The sequence below is a fragment of the Lygodium microphyllum genome, chromosome 25 (assembly GCF_053477565.2).
Source record: "Lygodium microphyllum isolate KBCC chromosome 25, Lygodium_microphyllum_v1.1.10, whole genome shotgun sequence".
Lineage (NCBI taxonomy): Eukaryota > Viridiplantae > Streptophyta > Polypodiopsida > Schizaeales > Lygodiaceae > Lygodium > Lygodium microphyllum.
The window spans coordinates 27,787,505-27,810,061 of NC_141159.1; positions in this window are offsets into that span (position 1 = coordinate 27,787,505).

Sequence of the window (22,557 nt, forward strand, 5' to 3'; positions counted from 1 at the left end):
AGCGCGACTTTGAACAAGGCGACTTAGTACTCCTCTACTCCGTTAAGGGACATAAACAGAAAATGAAATTTCGAGGCCTTGGACCCTTCAAAGTTCGTGCAATCAGTCGCACAAGCAATGTCGAACTCGAAACCTTAGACGGTGAGGGAATAGACTTCTTCAATGGCAATCGTGTCAAGAAGTACTACCCTCCCACCCATCCTTTGCACGAGCCCCGGATGTTAGAACCGCCTGTCAAAGTACGAGTGGCCACAATCACTGAGATGGATGACGAGGATGAAGCTGTAGAGCCCGCGTACCTCCATATAACGGTCACTGCAAAGCAAACCTGCGCTTTCAACGCTTTGATCGATGAGGGAGCAAACTTCAATATCCTAACTCACGATCATTGGACCAAACTTGGTAGACCACCACTTCGGCCCACGAATGCTAAGTTAAGCCCATATGGATCCCATTCCTACGCACTCCTCGGTAAGTGCAAAGTAGTCGTTTCTATCGAGTCTGAGACTGTTGCAATGATTTTTTACATGTTGCCAAATGCTAAAAACGCAGACATGGAGTCGTTGCTAGGGCGCACTTTCAAAAAGCAAACTCATTGTAATGTTGATTATGAGTCGCAATGCATCCACCTTGCAATTGGCAACATTCGCATTATCACAGCTTTCAACAAGGGCTGCGCGACTTCATCACCATCCAAAAAGCCACCGATAGAATTCTCCATAACCAAATCTAAGAAGGGGGGTAGTGCGCGGCCACCACCTCCTAGAATTCAGGAATCACAGCCCACAGTAGCAAAACATAAGGCTCAACAGCCTCGATTTCAATGGAAGCCTAAGCAGTCGCAACTGCCGCCTTGGAGTCGACGCTTCTATCCTCATAAGACCAAGAACTCTAAACCTAGGAGGCCAAGACGTAGTCACTGAAAGCGCCGCATGACCACACAAAGATGGGTCCCTAAAGCCCTCTTACATGCACAAGGCTACTACGAGGGAAATATCTGGCTGTGGATCCCTAAGGCCCACACGACCAAAGGCACCATTCATACACCGCCCTCGAGCTTGATCAAACCGCATTCCATAAACCCTCAAAACCACAAGCCGCAGTGCTCTCCTGAACCACAGCCATTCACCTCATCCACGCCTAGGCCCAAGAGAGTCCCACAAGCCTACCGGCCTAAACCGCAAGCTCCGTCACAAGAGTCATCACCCGCTGAAGTCAATCCACCTCCCCAACTCCACCATGAATGCAGCAGCCCGTCCGTCATGGCTTCTCCTAATACACTCAACATCCCAGCAGCCCAACCACAATCTCACGAACCCTCCTAATCGTCAAAAGCTATTGTTCTATCAAACCTCGACCACCTGTCGGCCTTACGCCCTCCTATGAACGAAAATCCTTTCTAGTGCTAGCCGCTGACCTCGCTGAGGATACCGGGGATGACATGGTGGAATGCATTAAATGACTCGATGCCACCTTCGTGTCGCTAGCTTTCAGCTATACGACCGCTTGGACTTAGGTCTATTAGAAGAACCCTTTTCAACGGAAGTGCGCAATATGCCTTGCTCTTGGGAGACCTTTGAATTCGCATTTGCAAAATCTTCTCGCTCTACTGCTGAGTTGCTCAACAGCAAGGTCTCCAAAGAGCAAGCCATTAAACAACGTCTCATCACATCCTATGACCAGAAAACCACTTCTGCTATCACTGATAAGGAAATCACAAAGTTATCCAAGCTCGATGATACTGACTCCACGTTTTTGAAGTATTGGTACACTCTTAGGCTGCAATGGGAAGTTGAGGGGTGCCGCATAATGACCAACGTTGAGCAGTGCTGTGCAATCAAAACAGCAGAGTATGATCCCACTTACATCGCGCCAACCTCTTATCGAGTATTAACCACTCTTCGTGTGGCCGACCCATGGAAGAGCACATCAAGGGGCATCTCTACCTTGACCGCCTCTTAACAAAGGAAGAACTCCACATTGCTAGTCGCGTCGATTCTGGCGATCTCCTAACCGATGTTCTGACATACATCATGCACGTGGGTATCCATCTATTCGAATTAGACCGTGAAGCTCAGCTAGAGTACACCCCCCAACTTCTATGCTTGGCACCTGTGCACATAGACCGACGCTCTATATGCTAAATGCCCTTGTCCTCTCAACCTCCAATCCTGGGATGGATTCTTCTCGTTCCAAAGGGAGAGGGTGCAAGGTGGAATTTAAAAAGTGAACCAAGTATGAAATGTCAATAAAAGTTGAAATGCAATGGTAAAATGTAATAGTAAAAGTCTGAAAAGAAAAGTTAAGGCTATACTCAAAATATTTCAAATCAATAAAATCTGCTATGCTTTTCTTCTTTCAGCAAGTTACTTGTCAAAAAGCACTAATAATGAAAATGGCTGAACTTGCAGGCATCTATCATGGCAAGCCAGGACAAGGCTGGCAAGCTCCCCTTCTCAGAGGAGGAGCAAGCGAAGTACGGGCTCACGGTGGAGACTAGAGCCTTTAGCCAATTGAAGTTTCCTCACACCTTCAACCTTGAAGATGTGGCCATCGAAGAGCGGGTAGTGCACGAGATTATAAACCAGTGCCATCTGCAGAAATACCTAGAAGCAGTGGGCTAGAGGGTGGACTACACCCAGTGCGCCGACTTTTTGCACACCTTTAACAAAAACAGAGGCACCATCACGGTGCGCGAGAATGAAGTCACCCAGCAAGTACAGATTGAGCTGACCCCGGAATTGGTGGAGAGGGCACTGGGGCTACCAAATAAAGTGGAAAGAAAGCCGAAGAGGGATGTCTATGCCATGTTGGAAATGGACAATATGAAGGTCCATACCAACGATGGGATTAACTTGGCAGACATCCCAAACCCGAATATCCAGCTGCAAGCAAAAATGGTGCACGCTTTGTTCTCGAGCCAGAGGTACAACTCCATAATGAGCTGAATCAACGTGCCTCTGCTCGACAGCATTGCGGCACAATCACTGGACGAGGTAAACCTGAATGGGTTTGTGAAGAGAACCATAGAGGCTTCAGCTAAGGCTCTAGCAACGGGAGGAAGAGCCGTTGGAGGAGAATCCCCATTGTCCAGATCAAAACGCAAGGCATCATCCTCCAAGGCCTCAACCATAAGGTTTGGAGGCATCCTTACTGCCATAATCCGAGAAGCACTAGGGCAAGGACGGGAAGAAGAAGATAAGAAGGGAGACGAAGAAGGAAGTGACGAGTCACCGTCACAATCCCCACCTCACATAGAAGAATAGCACAGGTCTTCAGATGAAACAGAGACTGACAAAGACGAAGAGGGAGAGTCCCAGGGCAACCCACAGAGGCACACAGAACAAAGAACGAAAGCCCTACATGGAAAGAGGGAAGAAGAGCGCAAGAAAAAAGAAAAAGAAGATCTGGAGAGGGCTCAGAGGGAGTCCCTCAAGGAGGAGGAGAGAAAAAAGAAGGAGCAAGAGGAGGCAAGATTAGCTGAGATGGAATCAAAGAAGGCAGAGGAGGAGAGGAAGAAGACTGAAGAGAAGTTGAGAAGAAAGGAAGAGGAAGAAATAGCATTGGCCACCCATCGCTCCATTGAGGAGCAGCAAAAAAGAGATGAGGAGGGTGCAAAGAGCCCATGCAGAACAGAAGCACCTGGTTCCAATACTAGTGTGCCGAAAATCACACCCCTGCCCCTAGTAGAAGGAAAAGGCAAAGAACCAATGGCGCCAATTCCCCCTCTCTTTGTACCTACCACACCAGCCACTCTCATCATAACAATGCCCACTATCACTGCCACCCAAGGCTCCACTCCCAAGGTCGATCCCAGCAACGTCTTGGAGTGGGTGCAGTTTTTGGTTGACAAGCAGATGGGCCAGGGAGGAGGAGAGGTCACGCCCTCTGCACCCGGAACTAAGAGACCTATAGCTGCTGATGCAGAGTCACAAAGGGACCCAAAGAGACAAAAAACAAAAACTTCCACCACCTCCATCCCCACAACAGGCATGCCAGCACAAGAATATGATGAATACGTGAAGCACCTGCTAGCTCAGCTGGAAAAGGCGAAGGAAGAGAAGAAAGCAGTGGCTGTTGAGTTGGAAGCTAAGAAAGAGGCTAGAGCTACCTTCCAGCTGGAAACAACGAGACAGCTAGCCGCAGCTCAGAGAGAACTATATGAGCTGAAAGGGCAGCTCCAGGAAAAGATGGATGCGAAAGCCGAGTATGAGACCAAGGCCAGTGAAGACGCCGAGGTCATGGCATCTTTAAGACGGCGAAATGATGAACTTGTAGGATTTTGCGAGGATATGCAGGCCCAGGGGGAGAAGATCCAAAAGGCTGCGAATGACCTAGAAGTGGTACGAGAAGAGAAAGCTCATAGGTATGAGCAAGAGATAGAAAAGTTAAAACAGGAGCTGAGTATGGAGCAAGAGAAACAGGTACAGCTAAAGAAGGACATGCAAGACCAAGAGTAGCGAGACTGACAATGCTGGCTCAAAGGCAAGGTGAGAGTCTGGAGGATATGAGAAAGAGGGCCGAGGAGTGGGCCGCTCACAATGAAAGGCGGGTGAAGACTCTCGCCCAACGCCTAAGACAGCTGGAGAAAGATAAACTAATGGCGGAAAGCAGGGCAGGTGCCGTCTCCATGAGCTTCAATGCTCAACAACGTGCTTTCATGACCACCCTGCTGGACGTAACAGTGCCAGAAGACAACGAGACCGTGGAAATAGCCTACAAGAAACTAGGCATGGCACGCATAGCACTAAAAGCAGGACTACAGCTGCCAGCTCGAATGACAAGAGCCAGCCCAAGCCTAGAAGAACAACGTAATTCACTACTAGAGGCATGGCTATCTCCCCAGGAGATAGACTCATTGGGCTTCACAGTAGAGGCAGTGCAACAAGAGCAACGGCAAGAGGGGGAAGAGACCAACTTCAATTCCTAAATGGGGCCTCAAGAGGAGGAGTTGGTCCATCCACCCCCTTCACCACCACCAGAAGACCAGCCGCCCATTGACCCATCCGCAGAGAGAGTAGCTGCTCAAGAAGAAAGGCAGAGGAAGCTTATTGAAGAGGTCAAGGCTAGACAGAGGGCTCGGCCAGTGATAGCAGCCGCAGTGCCTATTCCGCCCACCCTAGAAGAGCGTCCTGCGCACTTCCAAGCAGACATCACCGCCTGGGAGCAGTAGGAGCTGAATAGACAACCCTATGACTTCGCTTTCAGGTTTCCCACGAACTTAAGAAGATTTTTACCCATTAAAGTGGTGGACGAAGTCATAGGTGTCGCTGGAAGTCTAAGAGAGAGGTGGTTGCTCGAAAGAGAGCAGCATCCGACTACATGGAGCAATGTAGATAGCGAATACTGGCAGAACAAGGTATTCAGACCGCCAAGATCTGTGCCAGGATTCGAAAGCCAGCCTCTGTGGAGGAGAAGGCTATGTTTGACGAATATGGACACTTGGATGACCTTTTGCAACGCACTCCCCTCCAAGCGTAATGATCCCACTCACATGCCGTACCCTTGGAGGATTGGACTCGATTTTGACCCAAGTGCCCATGGAAGGTATGATTTCCAATTATCTACAACCCTAATTGTACAAATTACAAGGATGCTCTTACCTTCACCCCTAGCGATCTATGTAATGCCATTGTACACTTCCTAGACACATTCTCCTCTTGCCCTGACCCAACATTTATCACCACTTGTAATTACCTTCGCCTACTTAGAATTCTCCTTAGGATAGATCCCACTCCGCAAGAGTGCAACTTACCCCCTCTCTTCTTCGATCCTAACATGATTGATAGCTGTGCCATGGCCAGTCTCATGATGCAAGCCACGCTCCTACCCTCGTTCTGCCTAGCCCTTTTAGAGGATATGAGCGACAGCCGATTTTCGACTTGTAATCATCCCTTCCTCTCCACCACCACACTCCAAACCCGCCTCGATCTACGTAGGTATCTGCAAAGCCGACCCTTCCTTAATAGATCCCGCAAACCCCAACCTCCTTTCCAACATGATCAGAGTGAGCAACAGTAGCCATATCCTTCTCTGTAACTTCTTCCCTTATTAACAACCAAAAAAAAAAAAAAGCAAAGAACGTTCAAAAAGAGAAAAGCTAAGAAAGAAAGGCAAAGTAGAAAGCATGACAACACAAGCACTCACTTATAGAAGCACTCAATCACCACATAAGCACTATCACTCCACCTAGGGGTTCTCAAGGTAGGTGTGTCTGGTGGCTTCAGTCGGCCAGCTCCGCTCCTAACCCCCTAATCCCTTTTGCTCCCCCACTTCACCCTTAGGGCACATCAAGGGCAGGACATACCTAGGGAGGTAACACTCGCCTATGGTAGACCTGTCACCCTAAGCCACTTGCACCACACCTCCCTCGACACAAATGGAGTCCTCAAGTGTGGGACATCACCCAGGCTTGCCTGTGGTTAGACCCACCTCCCCATTCCACTAGCATGAGCACAGTACACTAACACGGTACGGTAGACACTCCTCTTAGGTAGAGCACAGCACCTTCTCCTGTCAGGCATCACAAAAAGCAATAAACCACCAACTTTGAAGGCCTCGTCAACCACTCGCCATCCATTTAACTTCTCCGACAACCATCCTTCCTCAGCTTCCATGAGCACCTGAATCTCCACGTGGCCCTCCCCTTTACATCATCATTTGTCCAACTGCCTACCACTCTGCAACAACACAGAAGTGCCATGGGATTGGCACCCATCTAGGAGAGGGGTAATGTTAACCCCGAGTCAAGATGGCGAAAAATGAAGGAAAAAGCAGAAAAAGCACGGAAAAAGAGCAAAGACACTCAGGCAACCGCTAAAGCTAAGCTAGGACAAAAAGCGCAATTTTAAATTAAAGGCTCCTCAAAAACTTGGAAAACTCTTGTAAAAGAGCACCAGGCTCCTCCTGTGCCAATTGTAAAATATTAGACGGGTGTAGACTAAAGGCATAATGCTAGAAGAGTAAAATGGAAAAAGGACCTTGCCACAATGGCCGGTCATGTAAAAAAGGGGATGGGTGCCATGGGATTTTAGGGCTTGTATATAAAGTTCAAAAAAATGAATGGAAGCTCATTCTTTGGTGTGTGGCTAACAAGAGCTCTCTTCTTCTTGCTTGTGTGCGCTCTTGAGAGAGGGAGTGTGAGAGCGTGAGGGAGTGAGTGTGTGGGAGTGAGGGATCAAGAGGGTGAAGCTCTTCACCATCTCCTCTTCTCTTCTTCTCTTCTCTTCTCTTCTCTTTTCTTGCGCGCGCGGCTATGGAGGATGGAGCTTGGAGATGGACGAGACTTGAGGATACTTGAGCTAGCATCAAGAATCGTGGAGCTATCGAGGTGTGCGAGGGAGGAGGCTACTCACATCGGCATCAAGATAAGCTCATTACATTCGTAGGATCGACGGCGCATCGGCTAGGTGAGAGATAGCCATTAGAGCTCGCTTGAAAAGCTTGAAGCAATAAGCGGTCCGTGGGTCTTAGCGGTTGAGCATGAGCTCCCTCTACTCTGTGTGTGTGTGTGTGTGTGTGTGTGTGTGTGTGTGTGTGTGTGTGTGTGTGTGTGTGTGTGATACACACACGCACGCGCGCGCACAAACACATGCACACACATACACACATATATACATGTGTACACACACACACACATATACATGTATATATGTAGATATACACACACACACACATGTATGTATATGTATATGTATATGTATAAATACACACACATAGACACATATGTGTGTGTGTGTGTGTGCGCGCACGCGCGCACACACACACATATATATGTATGTATGTACACACATATATACTATCTATATATATATATCCCTCTACATTTTGATGGGCTAGCAGGTTGGCTAGCAGCAACCTAGTAGGCTGGCAACAGTAGCTGCTTTCTACAAAGCAATGATTGTTTTCTACTAGACGACAGTTGTTGGGGCAATGAGAAACTAGGAATGTAATTTTTTTTCCCCTTTTCTTTCTTTTTCCTTTGTTTTCATTTACTCCTCATTCCCACACACACACAGACATACATTAAAACTCGCATGTATCCATTCACCCTATAAACATGCTCATACTTTTTCACTAACATGCCCCCACACTAACACATACACACACACTTTCACACCGCATTCTTGCTCACACACTAACATTAACCTTTGTACACACACCTAAGACTACAGTGAGAACTTGTGCACATGCACTCACCCTCATACATAATAAACTAACCACACATACACAAATACATATTTGTACTAACAACACACTCGCCACCTCACGCCCACAACTTGCACCACCTATACTCTCCACTTGCATCACCTAGGTTAACATCACCTACATTTGTGTCACCTAGGTTTGCACCACCTAGTTTGCACGACCCAAATTTGCACCACCTAGTTGCACAACCTAGTTACACCACCTAGGGCTTGCACTAAACTTGCATGGCCTACCTTGCACTACCTACCTTGCATCACTTAGCTTGCACAACCTAGTTGAACCACCTCACAACTTGCACCACCCACTTGCACCACCTAGATTACTTTGCACTTGCATTGCCTAAGTCACATTGCACTTGCACCACCCACTTGTACCACCTAGGTCACATTGCACTTGCACCACCCACAAACCTACAACTTGCACCACCGACTTGCACCACCTAGGCTTTTATGTGCACTACCTACCTAGGACTTGCACCACTTGCCACCCTCACAATACCAAACATTCATTACTCCCACATCCACCCAAGTAAGTCTAGGCACTTGCATGGTCTCATTTGCCATTCATTACATCCACATTCATCTTGGTGTGTCTAGCCTTCTAGTGTGTAAGGTTAGTCTTACATTATGCTTCCACATGCATACCTTACTTTTTGAAAGGTTAAAAGCTTGATTTTACCACCACCCCCTCTTTTGTGTTGGAGATCAAAGTATCTTAAGTGCCTTAAGAATTTGTCTTTTTATCCACTATCCTTCAATGAACATCTAGGGTGCCTTAAGAATTAAAACACCAAGCTTGTGTCAAGTAAACCTAGAAACACCTTCTCACATCATGCAACCCAATCCATAGAAAAAAAATAGCACTCCCTGGTCTCAACTCAAAGATCAACTTGACTTTGTTGTGTGATCTTGCAAAACGACAAAATGATTCCCTCTCCTCCTTGAGAGCGGACCCCTAGCCCTGCTTCTATCTAAACAAAGTCAACCCTAAACCTTCTATTGTCACAAGTTCAATCCTAGAAACCACATCCCTCAAGGACCTCATTGATCAAGTAATTGACCTAGTCAACCAAGAGACCTTAGACCACCAACCCAACACAATGGATGAGGTTTGGTTTCTAGACTCTCTTCCATGAGATGTTCGAGAGTTCTTAGACATCTCTACTACCAACAAGGTGCATGCTTTGGTTGTGCTCGACTCTCCCTTTCCAATTTAGAGGAAAAACTTATGGCACTTAAAGATCAATGAAGTAATACTTGTAGCAAGATCCTTGAACACACCATAGACACAAAGCAAGCACTTTTAAACATGAAATCCGAACTAGATGGGATCAAGAACATGTTGTTGAATGCAGGAATGTCTAGAACAACCATTGACACCCTAATAGACCTCGTTCCATGTAGGCTCTTTGATCACGTAGATCTGCTCATTGTACGAGCTCATATGGCACAAACATTGGTGACTAGGATGAGTAACACACATCCCCAATGAGACCACGCTGAAGTACCCCTAGTGGCCAATCAAATTGATTAGAATCATGCTGGCGATGACCCATACAACATCATCATAGAGAAATTCGAGCAAGTTTGTGAGGCTAATAACCTTCTAGGTGATGCCAACTAGGCACAAGCCTTTGGTCTCTGCATGGGCAAAAAGGGCCATACTTGGTTTATTGGTCTCGATGCAGCTAAGAAGGCTTTCTTCACAGCTCTTGAGACTCTCTTCATTCAATGATTTGTAGAGATAGGCTACAATTAGACAATTTAATTTTTTGGCTCATGAACATAGAGCAACAAGACGATGAAGAGAGCATGAGAGACTATATGTCTAGATTGAGAGGACTATACAAGAGAATCCCATTAGTAGATTAACTAGCTGCCAAAGTAGTTACAAAGGTTTTAATCAAGGATATCCATGATGAAAATATCAATGAGGTGCTAGCTAGCAATTCCATGCTAGATTGAACAAATCTCAATGGAGTATTGGATGAAGCAATTCGAAAAGAAGACCTACACAAGGAAAGAACTCAAGACAAGAAAAGAAACGGCCTAGAATCTAAATCCCAATCCAATAGAGGAAAACTTGAGATAGGAAACACCCAAACTCAAAATCTCATGGCTAATATGATGAAAAAACAACAAGAGCTATTGAAAATAATTGACTCATTCAAGTAGAATTGACCATACCATCAAAATGTGTAGTGCAGTTCATGCATTGCGATAGTGATCATTTGCCATCTGAATGCTCTCTACAAAGAAGAACCTGCACAAATTATGGGTGGTTTGGTCATGAGGCACCTACATATTCAAGCCCCTCAGTAGCTTCCCTATCCTGCACCTTATGGAAATTGTGGGCTCCCATATCCTAACCACAACAAATGGGATCACAGACCTGCACCTCCTTGAGCTAACATATTGACCCATCTAGCATCGCATGGCCTCTAGCCCAATCATAACTCACACATATAAAGATGTTCGAGTCCATTTTATTGAAGAGCCCATCAAGGAGGATGATTATACCAACCCATATGTCTCATATGATGAAGAATGAAATGTGATGTTTATAGACTATAAACCAGTCTCAATCATGATGTTAGGATGAGATCAACAATGGGATAGGATGTTGTTACTTGACAGAGTAGGATTGGAGCAATAGAGAGTGAGCAGTCAGCTCATCTCATTTCTTTCATTATTCTCACACATAACTAATAGAGCTAAATAGTTACAACTAGGTCATCTAGCCTATGTACTAATTGTGGTTAAGTCAGAGACCACCAACTTATTAAATGCCCCACACTTGCTATGTACAGCTAGACATACAGTTAGACTGTTAGTCACAAACACAGAAGGATAGACAGAGCTTGAAGTCTTAACACTCCCCCTCAAGCTCAAGTTAACACCTGTACACCAAGTAGTTATCGAAAATCGACTGAACTTATCTTTACCTAAAGACTTGGTAAAGATATCTGCTACCTACTCATCTATATTCACATGTATAAGATCCACTCTGTCTACAAAAACCATCTCACTGAGGAAATGATAGTGTACCTCAATATGCTTCATTCTGGCATGGTAAACTAGATTTGTTGCCAGAAGTACACTACTAATATTGTCACAAAATAAAGTCACTGGAGCATCCACCTACATATCCAAATTAGCCATCAGCTTAAGCAACCATGCAATTTCACAGGCTACCAAAGCAGCACCTCTGTATTCTGCCTCAGTTACTAGACAATGAAACAATTGGTCGCTTCTTGCTACTCTAACTGATCATCCCACTTCCAAAGCTGAAGGCATAACCACTCATAGACCTGTGATCATATGAGCATCCTGCCCAATCCGCATCAGTGTAACCAATGAGAGTTTCAGGGCCTTATCCTTGTCATAGAACAACCCCCCATGATCTATAGTGGACTTTACATACCGCATAATCCATTTAACAACATCCAAGTGTGGCTTTCTAGGCTTCTGCATGAACTAAATTATGAGCCCAATAGCATAACTCAAATCAGGTCTTTTGATGGTCAAGTAGATCAAGCTTCCAACCATCTACCTATACATAGTGACATCATCAATTTCAACTCTAGTGTTTATGTCTAACTTAACATTTTGATCTAGAGATATATCAAGCAGTTTACATTCAATCATGCCTTTTTTTTTCAGCATTTCCATCGCCGCTTCAATAAATGAGAGGGTGTGCAAAGTGCCATCGTTGAGCTTGCATAGTGCAACATTTTGGTTTTGTTTGCTGAGACCCAAGACACATCAGCCACATAGTCACTTGCATGCTAGAATAGAAGGGGTATGCAAAAACCAATTGAGACACATGAATGTTATCATGAAATGAAAAAATGATTAAATGAATTGTTTAACTCAAATCTACTTGTGAATATTAGGAGTACTTGTTAAAAAGAAATACATTTGCATCACATGTGGAAAGTGAGAAGTCTAGCAAATGGATGCATAGCATAACTTTGTTGTAAAAATTCATTGTGTACAAGGCAAGGCACTTGTAAGAGAGTTCATCTTCACTTATGTGAGTGATTCACCCTGTAAAGGAGAGAAATATGAGAAAAAACTAAATAAGAGGGGAAGTAAGAGTGTTGGAATGCAAGCATGTTTTTCTTTGTTTAAACCTTGGGCTTGTGTAGGAGGGGCATTAATCCTATTTTTTAATCTAGAAGGAAAAGTCTACTAGTCACAACTTCATTAGGGGCTCATGACTGGTGGGAAAGAGGTGCATGATGCTCCATGATTGCTACCATGACTCACTATTGTCATCAATTCTCCTTCTTGCAGTGATCAAGCTTAGGCTAAGGTGTCAACACCAAGCATCTAATCCTTGCTTAGAAGGCACCAAAGTAGGCAAACAAGAACCAATAGCAAATGATTTATTGCTGTCAAATATCTTTCCTACCCTTGATCTCTCAGTTGCCCAAGCCTTCCTCAAAAATCATTGAGTTGCTCCAAATAGTCAACAAGCCTTTTTTAACCACATGCAACACGTGATTAGGAGTAGGTTTATACATGTTTAACCTAGCCCCCCATGGCCTATATAATCCAGCCCATGACTTCACAAAAACTAGCTTGATCATATTCTCCCTCTACTACTTCAACCACTTTGCTGACTAATCTCCTAAAAAGTAGCCCACAGGGTGCAGGGAAGGAAGCATGGCCTAGAGACAACAGAGGGGCATCAAAAACATGACCTAAAGGTGCCATCATGCCCAATCTTCTTCCTTGATTGTATAGACTAATTTTCAAGTTGCTGCAAGACAAACATCTTAACTACCCACTGCTTCAAAGCATCATGTGCTTGTGGACTTGTTTTCTTCTTATTGGTCTCTCCCACATCAAAGATTTCTACTACTCATCTAACAATCAGATAATAGCTTACATCAAAGCTTTCAACTGCCCATAGTATCTCTAACAACCTCAACACATGCCCTTTCTCTTGAATCATCTTGAGCATCACTCATCATCTTCTTCTTCATTTGCGTCATGTACAAGGAACAGAACAATTCAACTCTAAACTCAACTCACAAGGCTTTGGAGGAAAGAGGAGTAGTTAAGAAGAAAGAAGAGCCATCAAGCATAGGGAAGAGAATGCCACATGAGGGGAAGAGTCACAGAGCCAATGGGAGCCATATTCCAGCCCTTGAAGAGGTAAGACTACACTCATATTTATGCCTTGATACATGCATCTATTTACTAGGAGAGTGCATTGCATTGATGAAAGGACATGTGGGGGATAGACCCATGTGACACTTTGGGGTTGAGGTGCACTATATGTCTAGCATTAGTTAAAGTTAAGGCTATGGTTATTTTCCAATCTAGAAATCTTGGTTTCTTTCTATCTCTGTCACAGCAGTGCACTATGCACAACCTTGCACTAGTGCACTGGCATGCATATTGGCACTAATACTTTACATTGATACACAAATTATGTACACTGCTTGTGCACTTGCATCACACTATAAGCACTTGAATCTCACATACTCATCACCACACACCACTATGCATACACTCAGTACTAGGCGCTCACAATGGTTTGGGTTCTTGACTAGCCCCTCCTTCCTTTTCTCTCTTTGGTTAGGCATCCACCCTATTTGCAAGGAAGGGCTGATGGGCTAAAGGAGCAAGGGATGGACAATCATAGCACCCATATGCTATCCTACCACTCACAAGTAAATCAAAAAATAGGCTTCACATTGTAATGCACACGTGTGACTCCATGTACACTTGTGCACCCATGTGTAGTCATGTGTATCGGTGTGAACTCTTATATACTATGCACATGCACTTGCATTGACTCACATGTGTGCACCCTTGTGTACCTAGACTTGCATCTTGCACTATACACATACCCAAAGGACCTCTTATACATGCATGATAGACTCCATGTACACTTGTGCACCCATGTGTAGTCATGCGTATCGGTGTGAACTCTTATATACTATGCACATGCACTTGCATTGACTCACATGTTTGCACCCTTGTGTACCTAGACCTGCATCTTGCACTATACACATACCCCAAGGACCTCTTATACATGCATGATAGACTTTGCACATCTACATATTCACTTGGCATACTAGGACTCACCATAGTGCACCGCACCTTACACTAGTGAGTACTCTTAACCACCTTACACTAGTGTGCTACTCCTAATCACATTCGCACTAAAGTGCACTTTCCATACACATACTACATTCTAGCCTACCCTAGTGTACACAAAGTGTCCCTTTCTCTTCTTATGAAACCCAATGCCTACCCTATTTACAAGGAAGGGTTGAGGGGGAGTAAGGGAGGACAGTGATGCTTTGCATGTACACTTTTTGCATCTAGTTGCATACCCTTGTCCATTTTCAAACACCTAATGCACTAGTGTGCACTTGAATGCACATGTACATGCGCACATACCCACATAAGAACTTATTAGGGGTAAAGGCACATGTGCCTATGCCGCCTTGTATTTATTCCACATACCATTACTACACACTTGCACACTGTAAGTACTAGGTACCTATCACTATCACTTTATTCATTATTCTTTCCATGACTATTGAATAAGGAAGGCTGGTCACACATTGTGAATGTTCGAGTTCCTATATATAGTGTCTCTCTCTCTTGTTCCATCCACCATACCTCTTGCTTTGCTCTTGCTTCTACTTATGTGCCCTCACTTGGGATCTATATTTTAACTAGTATAAAAGACAACCATTCAAGGAGCTTCTTTATCATTTGCTTTAGCCCAGATTCAAAGCTTTAACTCAAGGTTTCATGGCTCGGGGGGTTCACTATATATATATTCTCTATGTAACATGCGTTCATGGCCTATTTATAAATATCCTAATCTGTGAATTTTTATTGAATAAAACACAACCCTTTTCTATTCAATCTGTAAGTAACCCCTTTATATGACACCCTTTCATATGTAAAAAAGTATAAAAATGTTGTTTTAAAAACCCCTTATTTTGAACTCACGTTATTCATACATATATTCATGAGTGACCCCCCTGAGTTTCATGGCAACCATTATTTCTTCCTCCTAAGATACGCATTAAGTCTTCCCTTCTCTTGGCTTGTTCTAAGTTGCTCTAAGTTGCTCCCAACTTTTCAAGTAAGATCGAAGTAGTCATAGAGTTCATTTTGTACAATTGTTAGTTCTCAGTTTCATATAGAACAAAATAAGTCTCATTTGGAGAGCAAACAATGAGCTCAATTATGCATGTTCAATGCATCAATGATGTTATTTTGGCGCTCAGATGTTACGATTATACTTTGGGATGCTACTTGAATTGGTTAGAGCCTCATTAGCTCAGTTTTGTAGAATTTCATTATTGTAATGATTGTTTCGAAAACAAACTATTAATAGTAACTTTATGCCTATTGAGGCTTGGTGTTATTCAAGCTTACATACATTGATACTTAGATTCAGATATGATTATGGATAGCTTTACGACTCAAATATGAGCTACACTTTGGAGCTTTGGCTTTATGCTTCAATTGCTTTAGTCATTGACATTACAGGTTTGAATACTTACTTGGGTTTCATACTCGCGGATATATATTGGATTCTAGATGGTCATATACTTGATGTCTTGAGCTTGTATTGCTCATTTGGCATTTGGATTTGCTTTAGTGGGAGTACTTGCTATTAGCATAAGAGATTTGGATCCTTTATGCAGTTGAGCTTGGTTCTTTGAGACAATGAGATTCTTAGTTCATGTATATGCTCTTTATGTTGGGGACCCACATACCAGCATACCTATACATTGTAGGTGGCAGGTGCCCATCATTGTCGCTTCATTCTTTATTCTTTCAGTGACATTTGAATAAAGGGAAGACCACTCACACATTGTGACTATTGGAGTTCCCACATCTCTCTCTCTCTCTCTCTCTCTCTCTCTCTCTCTCTCTCTCTCTCTCTCTCTCTCTCTCTCTCTCTCTCTCTCTCTCTCTCTCTCTCTCTCTCTCTCTCCACCATAGCTCTTACTTGCACTCCATCCTTCCACTTCAAATTGCACCAGCATTGAGGAGCTCTATCCCTTAATCTTACTTTAGCCTAGATTTGAAAAGCTTCAACTCTTCATTCTCACGGCAGCCATGGTTTTAGCCCGTCAAGCTAAGCATTGATGCTTAGGTTTCTTTAGGCCTCTCTACACTTGTCACAGACCTTTTGGGGGATACCCCAAGCACCATCAATAACTTGTTAACCCTCAGTAGCATCAGCATTGTGCTCAATAAAGGCATGAATAAAATAGGTGCAAAAATTCAACGTGAATTTCTCTGGTGTGCTCTTCCCAACTCAACCATTCCAACATTGATATTGAGCATATGGCATTGGATTTGAGCTTTCGTACTTCAATTCTTGATAGTCATACCGGACAATTTATTGTAGTAACATTTGAAACAACATACTCTTAGAGTTGGAGCTCTTGTTTATGTTTACTAATGCTCGTATGGTACCCTGATACTTGAGGGATGTAATGACATTATCTTGGATGCTTCTCATACTAGTTTGAATACTCTTTTGCTTAGTTTTACAAAGGTTTTTCATTGTTGTTTATAACAAGGTTGAATGCTATTTTATCAGTGAAAGCGTATGCCTATTTCTCTCGAGTGCTTATTGATTATTCCGAGTGATGTACCAATGCTTATGGTTCATGTTACATGCTTGGTTATGCTTTTGGATTGCCTTTGATTTGAGGTTGGAGCTTTGAATCTTGACATTGGATGTCATTCACTCCTATATATGGTTATTTGATTCTCCAGTAAGAGCTTTGCAAGATACTTGGGTCAAATGCTCCCAAATGTATGCTACTTGGTTCTTGGATGTATGGATGCCTTCCACATGATGTTTTGAACTTAGTTTGATTGTCTAGCATTTGACTTTCACTCCAGTGGGAGCCACTTCTTAACATTTGGAGAATACATTAAGCTTTTGGTTACATAGTTGAGCTTGAGGGTCTTATAGTGGGACTGTGGGACTTGGTGACACATGCATGCTCTTGCCATGTTTTATGTATGCAATTAATGCTTAGTGGGCTGATATGACATTACTTTTGGGTTGGCACCTAACTCTATCACATGATGTTGTTAGTGATGGACACATCTTAGTTTCGTGGACAGTTCATTACTTGGTCAGTACCTCTTGTTTTCAACTTGATCTATCAGTGGTTTTAGGGCTATTTGCAGTAATTACATTAGCCTATTTTGATAGTTTGTGCACTTGTTTTCCTTCTTATGGTTGGTGGTTTGACTGATGGTGCTATCTTTAATATTGACCAGTTAGATGGCACCAACTACAGCTATTGGAAGGCCCAAATCTAGTAAGTTTTGGTGTAGAAAATATAGGTTGTGGACCCTTGAAACATATAAGGGTATCAAGCCCGAACTTATTGATGTAGATGATTGGACTAAATTAGATGAGCTATGTAAGTCCACCATCATATTATCCCTCTCTAAGCATGTGTTTTATCATGTTCTCTCTGATGGGCAATCCGCATGAGACTTATGGAAAAAGATTCGTAATGTCTATGACAAGCAAAGCCCCACTTCTTTGATATATTAGCTAAATCAACTCATGGACATTCACATGAAGGAGGGCACTTCTATGTCTACACACTTATATGAGTTTTATTCCACTATCAATCATTTTTCCTCCCAAGAGATTGAATTCAAGGGCGCTCTTCTTCCCTTGTCTCTCTTAGTTACATTGCCTAAATCATGGGATGCTTTTTGCAGGGCTATGTGTGCCAACATACCTACTATATTGATGGGTTACAATTGCAGGATGTAGAGGGTGCACTCTTAACTAAAGAGGTTAACAAAAAGAATGTCGATGCTTCTCACACCTCTCATGCTTTGACAGTTAGGGGAAATAATTGTAGGGGTGGTAATGATCACTGTGGCAGAGACTCTCAACAGTCTCATTTGTCGTCACATGGACAGTCTCGCAATAAGTTCCATCGCTATAAGTCCTCATTGACTTGTCATTACTATGGAAAAGCAGAGCATATTTAGCTGCAATGCTATAAAATGCACGAGAACAAGTGCAAAGAAATGAACAAGGATAAAGCATGGGACAAAAAATGATGACTGCAGCATTGTCCCCTAACAAGTCTAGTGTTAAGAGATTAAAGAGATTAATATTATGTAGACTAATTCTAATGATGATTTCACACTTGCACCTTCTTCTCTTAATACTTCATAGCTTATTGATGCTTTGTTAGGATATACTCAATATTGATTGATTGATTCAAGGGCTTCCTTTCATATGACCCCTCATAGAGAGTGGGTTCACTTCTATTGTAGTTTGATTAGATCTGTCCATTTGGGTAATGACCTCGCATGGGTGAGCAATTGCTCTCGTTCATTCGAATGTGTGTGGTCCCATGCCCTACAAGTCATTAGGTGGTGCAAAATATTTTTCGTTACTTTCATTTATGACTATATGCATAAGGTCTGGGCATATCCTATTAAGCACAAATAAGAAGTCTTGGCCACATTTCAATGTTGGCTTTCTTTGGCTAAGAACTGGTCTAGGTATAGGCTAAAATACCTAAGGTGAGAAAATGGGGATGTCTCTAAAGCCTTTGAGCAGTTTCATGATGATAGGGGTATTAAGCATCAGTTGACTGCCATGTACACCCTATCTTGCAGAATGTTATGGGGCTACGTGTATGAATAGGACAATTTAGGAGCAAGCTCACAATATGCTTAGCCAAGTAGGCTTACCATAACATTATTGGGCTGAGCCAGTTACTACTATCGTACACTTAATAAATCAGTCCCGATGTATTTCTCTTGACTATCAGGTTATAAAGGAGATATGGTCTAGAAAACCTCTCTCATATGCTTATTTGTGTGTCTTTAGTTGTGAGGCTTTCTACCATGTACCCAAGGAGACAAGCATAATAAGCTAGATCCTAAGTCTAAGAAATGCATCTTTCTTAGTTATGGGGATGCATGTGGGATGGGCTATCACCTATGGGATCTGCAAGCTCAAAAGGTTATCCACAACCATGATGTTGTTTTCCATGTGAGGAGAAAATGCATAAGCATCCTGAGTATGTTGTTGAGGTATGCAAGGTGATCTTTCAAGAGGAACCTCCTATTATTGTGCAGCTAACTAGACAACTTGTAGCAACTAGCTAATGCCCCAGTGGCCCAAGTCCTTAATGCTCCACATGATGTACTGGCCCCATAGCCAAGCAATCTACTAGAGATAGATGGCAGCCAACATGGTTTGAGCCCTCTGTGGATTATGTTATGGTAATAGATGCTGGTGAGCCTCTTACCTATGATGAGGTTATGCCTAGAGGTGATAGTCACTCTTAGGAGAGGGCCATGCAATCGGAGTATGACTCACTACAAAAAAAATCATATATGTGATTTGATTTCTTTGCCTAGTGGCAAGCATGCTTTTCCATGCAAGAGGGTATACAAGTTGAAAAGTATCCCTAGACACCCCAAGCCAGGATACAAGGCCAAATTGGTTGCTAAGAGCTTCAAGCAGGAACATGGTGTAGACTTTGATGAAGTCTTTTCCCTTGTTGTGAAGATAACTACCCTATGATTGGTACTGGCTTAGGTTGCTCGGCTTGACTTGGATCTTTATCAAATGGATGTCAAGGTGGCTTTTCTTTATGGGAACTTGCATGATGAGATTTACATGGAGCAACTTGACAGCTTTGTAGGACATGGCAAGGAAAACCTAGTGTATGAGGAAGAGCCTTTATGGCCTTAAGCACATACCTAGGGAATGGTACCACAAGTTTGATGCTTTTATGCATTCACAAAAATATGCCCACAATGATATGGATCTATGTTTATACACGAAGAAGGCTCGTGATGGCAGTCTTATGATTTTGATCCTCTATAGGAATGATATGTTGATTGTTGGGAGTGCTCATGATGAGCTAGATGCCTACCAAGAGTATAAAGTCATAAGGTATTGATCAAGATACTTGGGATGAGTTAAATGAGCTATGTAAATCCACTCTTATATTAACATTGTTAAAACATATTCATTTCAATATTGTGACACTTGAGGATAATTCTTGGTAGCTATGGAAAAAGATATGAAATCTTTATGGCAAGCAAAGTACTAATTCACATATATTGGTTGAAACGGCTCATGGATCTTTGCATGAAGAAAGAGACTAGTATGTTTGCACATTTGAATGAATTTCATTCTATTTTCGACTAGTTGACCTCATAATGCATCGAGTTCAAGGATAACCTCCCTCTCTTGTTCTTGCTTGTGACACTTCTTGAGTCATGAGACACTTTTTGTATTGCCATGTGTGCTAATATGCCTAAGAATGGTTTGAAACTCCAAGATGTTAAGGGTGCCTTACTTACATAGGAGATAAATAGAAAGAATATGGATGCAGCTCGTACTTCTCATGTATTGACTATTAGGGGCAAACATGCTGGTAAAAGTGGTAATGGCCACAATGGTAAAGACTCACAGAGATCTCAATCTCATAGGCAATCTCATAGTAAGTCACATGGTCATAAGGCCTCTCTTACATGTCATTACTATGGGAAGCAAGGTCATATTTGGCCACAGTGCCATAAGATGCATGATGATAAGCACAAAGAAAAAGGCAAGGGCAAAGTATAGGGTAAGTCTAATGATTGCAACATTGTTCCTAGTAAGTCCAATATGAAATTTGAGGCGATAAATGCCTTAGAGCTTGAGTTTGATGATGATTACATCTTAGAAATTTCTTCTCTTGATGCTAGTTAATCGACTAATGCCTCGTCCACTTCTTCTCAGTATATTGGCTACTTGATTCAGAGGCTTCTTTTCATGTTACCCCACATAAGGCTTGGTTTTAGTACTATCGTAGTATGACAAGCTCTGTGGGACTTAGAAATGACTTTGAATTTGATATTGTTGACATTGAGGATGTAAGACTACAATTTTCCTCGAGTGACTCTTTTACTTTGCATAATGTACATCATGTACTGGCTTTGACCAAAAGCCTTCTATCTGTAGGAAAATTGGATGACGTAGGCTATAATGTATCTTTTGATGATTCTGCATGGAAGATTACCCATGTGGGAATCTTTACTTTTCCCAAGGTGCTAAGGCTGGTTGTCTCTATCATTTATTTGTATCTAGGTCTCTTGACCATGTTTTGGCTATGGCTGACATACCACATGTATCATTATGGCATTGTTGCCTTGGGCACATGTCCTTAAAAGGAATAAAAATGCTTTCTCGTTTGTAGTATCTTCCACCCCTTAACTACAAATATTTTGATTCATGTGATCATTGTCTTTATGGTAGGCAACCACTTAATTCTCATAAGATTCATGGAGATCACCAGTGATGAAGATAAAAAAAGGAAGTTTGAAGTTGGCCTACTCCCTCATTTACACAGAACCATGAAGGTGTATCCACATGAAACCTTATCTCCCATGATGGAGTCTGTCATCATAGCTAAAATTTTGCATACACCTGGTACATCTCGAAAGTTGGAGATGAGATCTTATAGAACTAAACAAGAGTAGCTCTATGATCAACCAAGAGACAAGACTAATTGAAGAAGTCCTATCTTTACCCATGACCAATATTCAAAGCCAGAGGGTAGCAAGAAGAAGTGCAAGTATCTCTCACCCTTTGAGATACAAAAGTACAAAGAAGAAGCAAGGTACTTTCTTTGTGGTGAGTTAGGGCATATGAAGCCTGATTGTCCTCACAAAAGGAAGGAAGCAAATGTGGTTAAAGATCCTCCTCCGTCATCCTCAAATTATATTCTAAATGTGCAAGAAAGAAAACTCTTAAAGGGTTGGGGGACACTCAACAATCAACAAGTTTTGATACTCTTTGATCTAGGGTCCACGTATAATTTTGTATCAACAGATATTGCTGAAAGACTACAAATTCCACTGCATTGATTGAAAACACCAATTGCATCAGGTTCGGCATTTGAAGGACTTACAACCAATTCTACTCTTATCCAAGGGAAGTTGACTCTTAGAATTGGGGATTATCGTGACCAATAATCTTGTCTACTTGCACCCATTGGTATATGTGATGTTATCTTAGGTATGCCTTGGCATTACAAGATTAGACCTCTTCTTGATTTTGTTAAGAAGACCCTTGAATTTCAATTCAAGGGTCGGAACATAGTATGCATTGCTGATGCTAGAGATTGGCCTATGCTAGAGATTGGCCTATGCTAGAGATATCTTGGATAAGTTGCAAGGGGCTAGTATCTTTAGTCGCATTGATCTCAAGAGTGGTTATCACCAAATACGGATAGCACCTGAAGATGTTCATACAACAACTTTTCATACAACATTTGGACTATACGAGTTTTTAGTC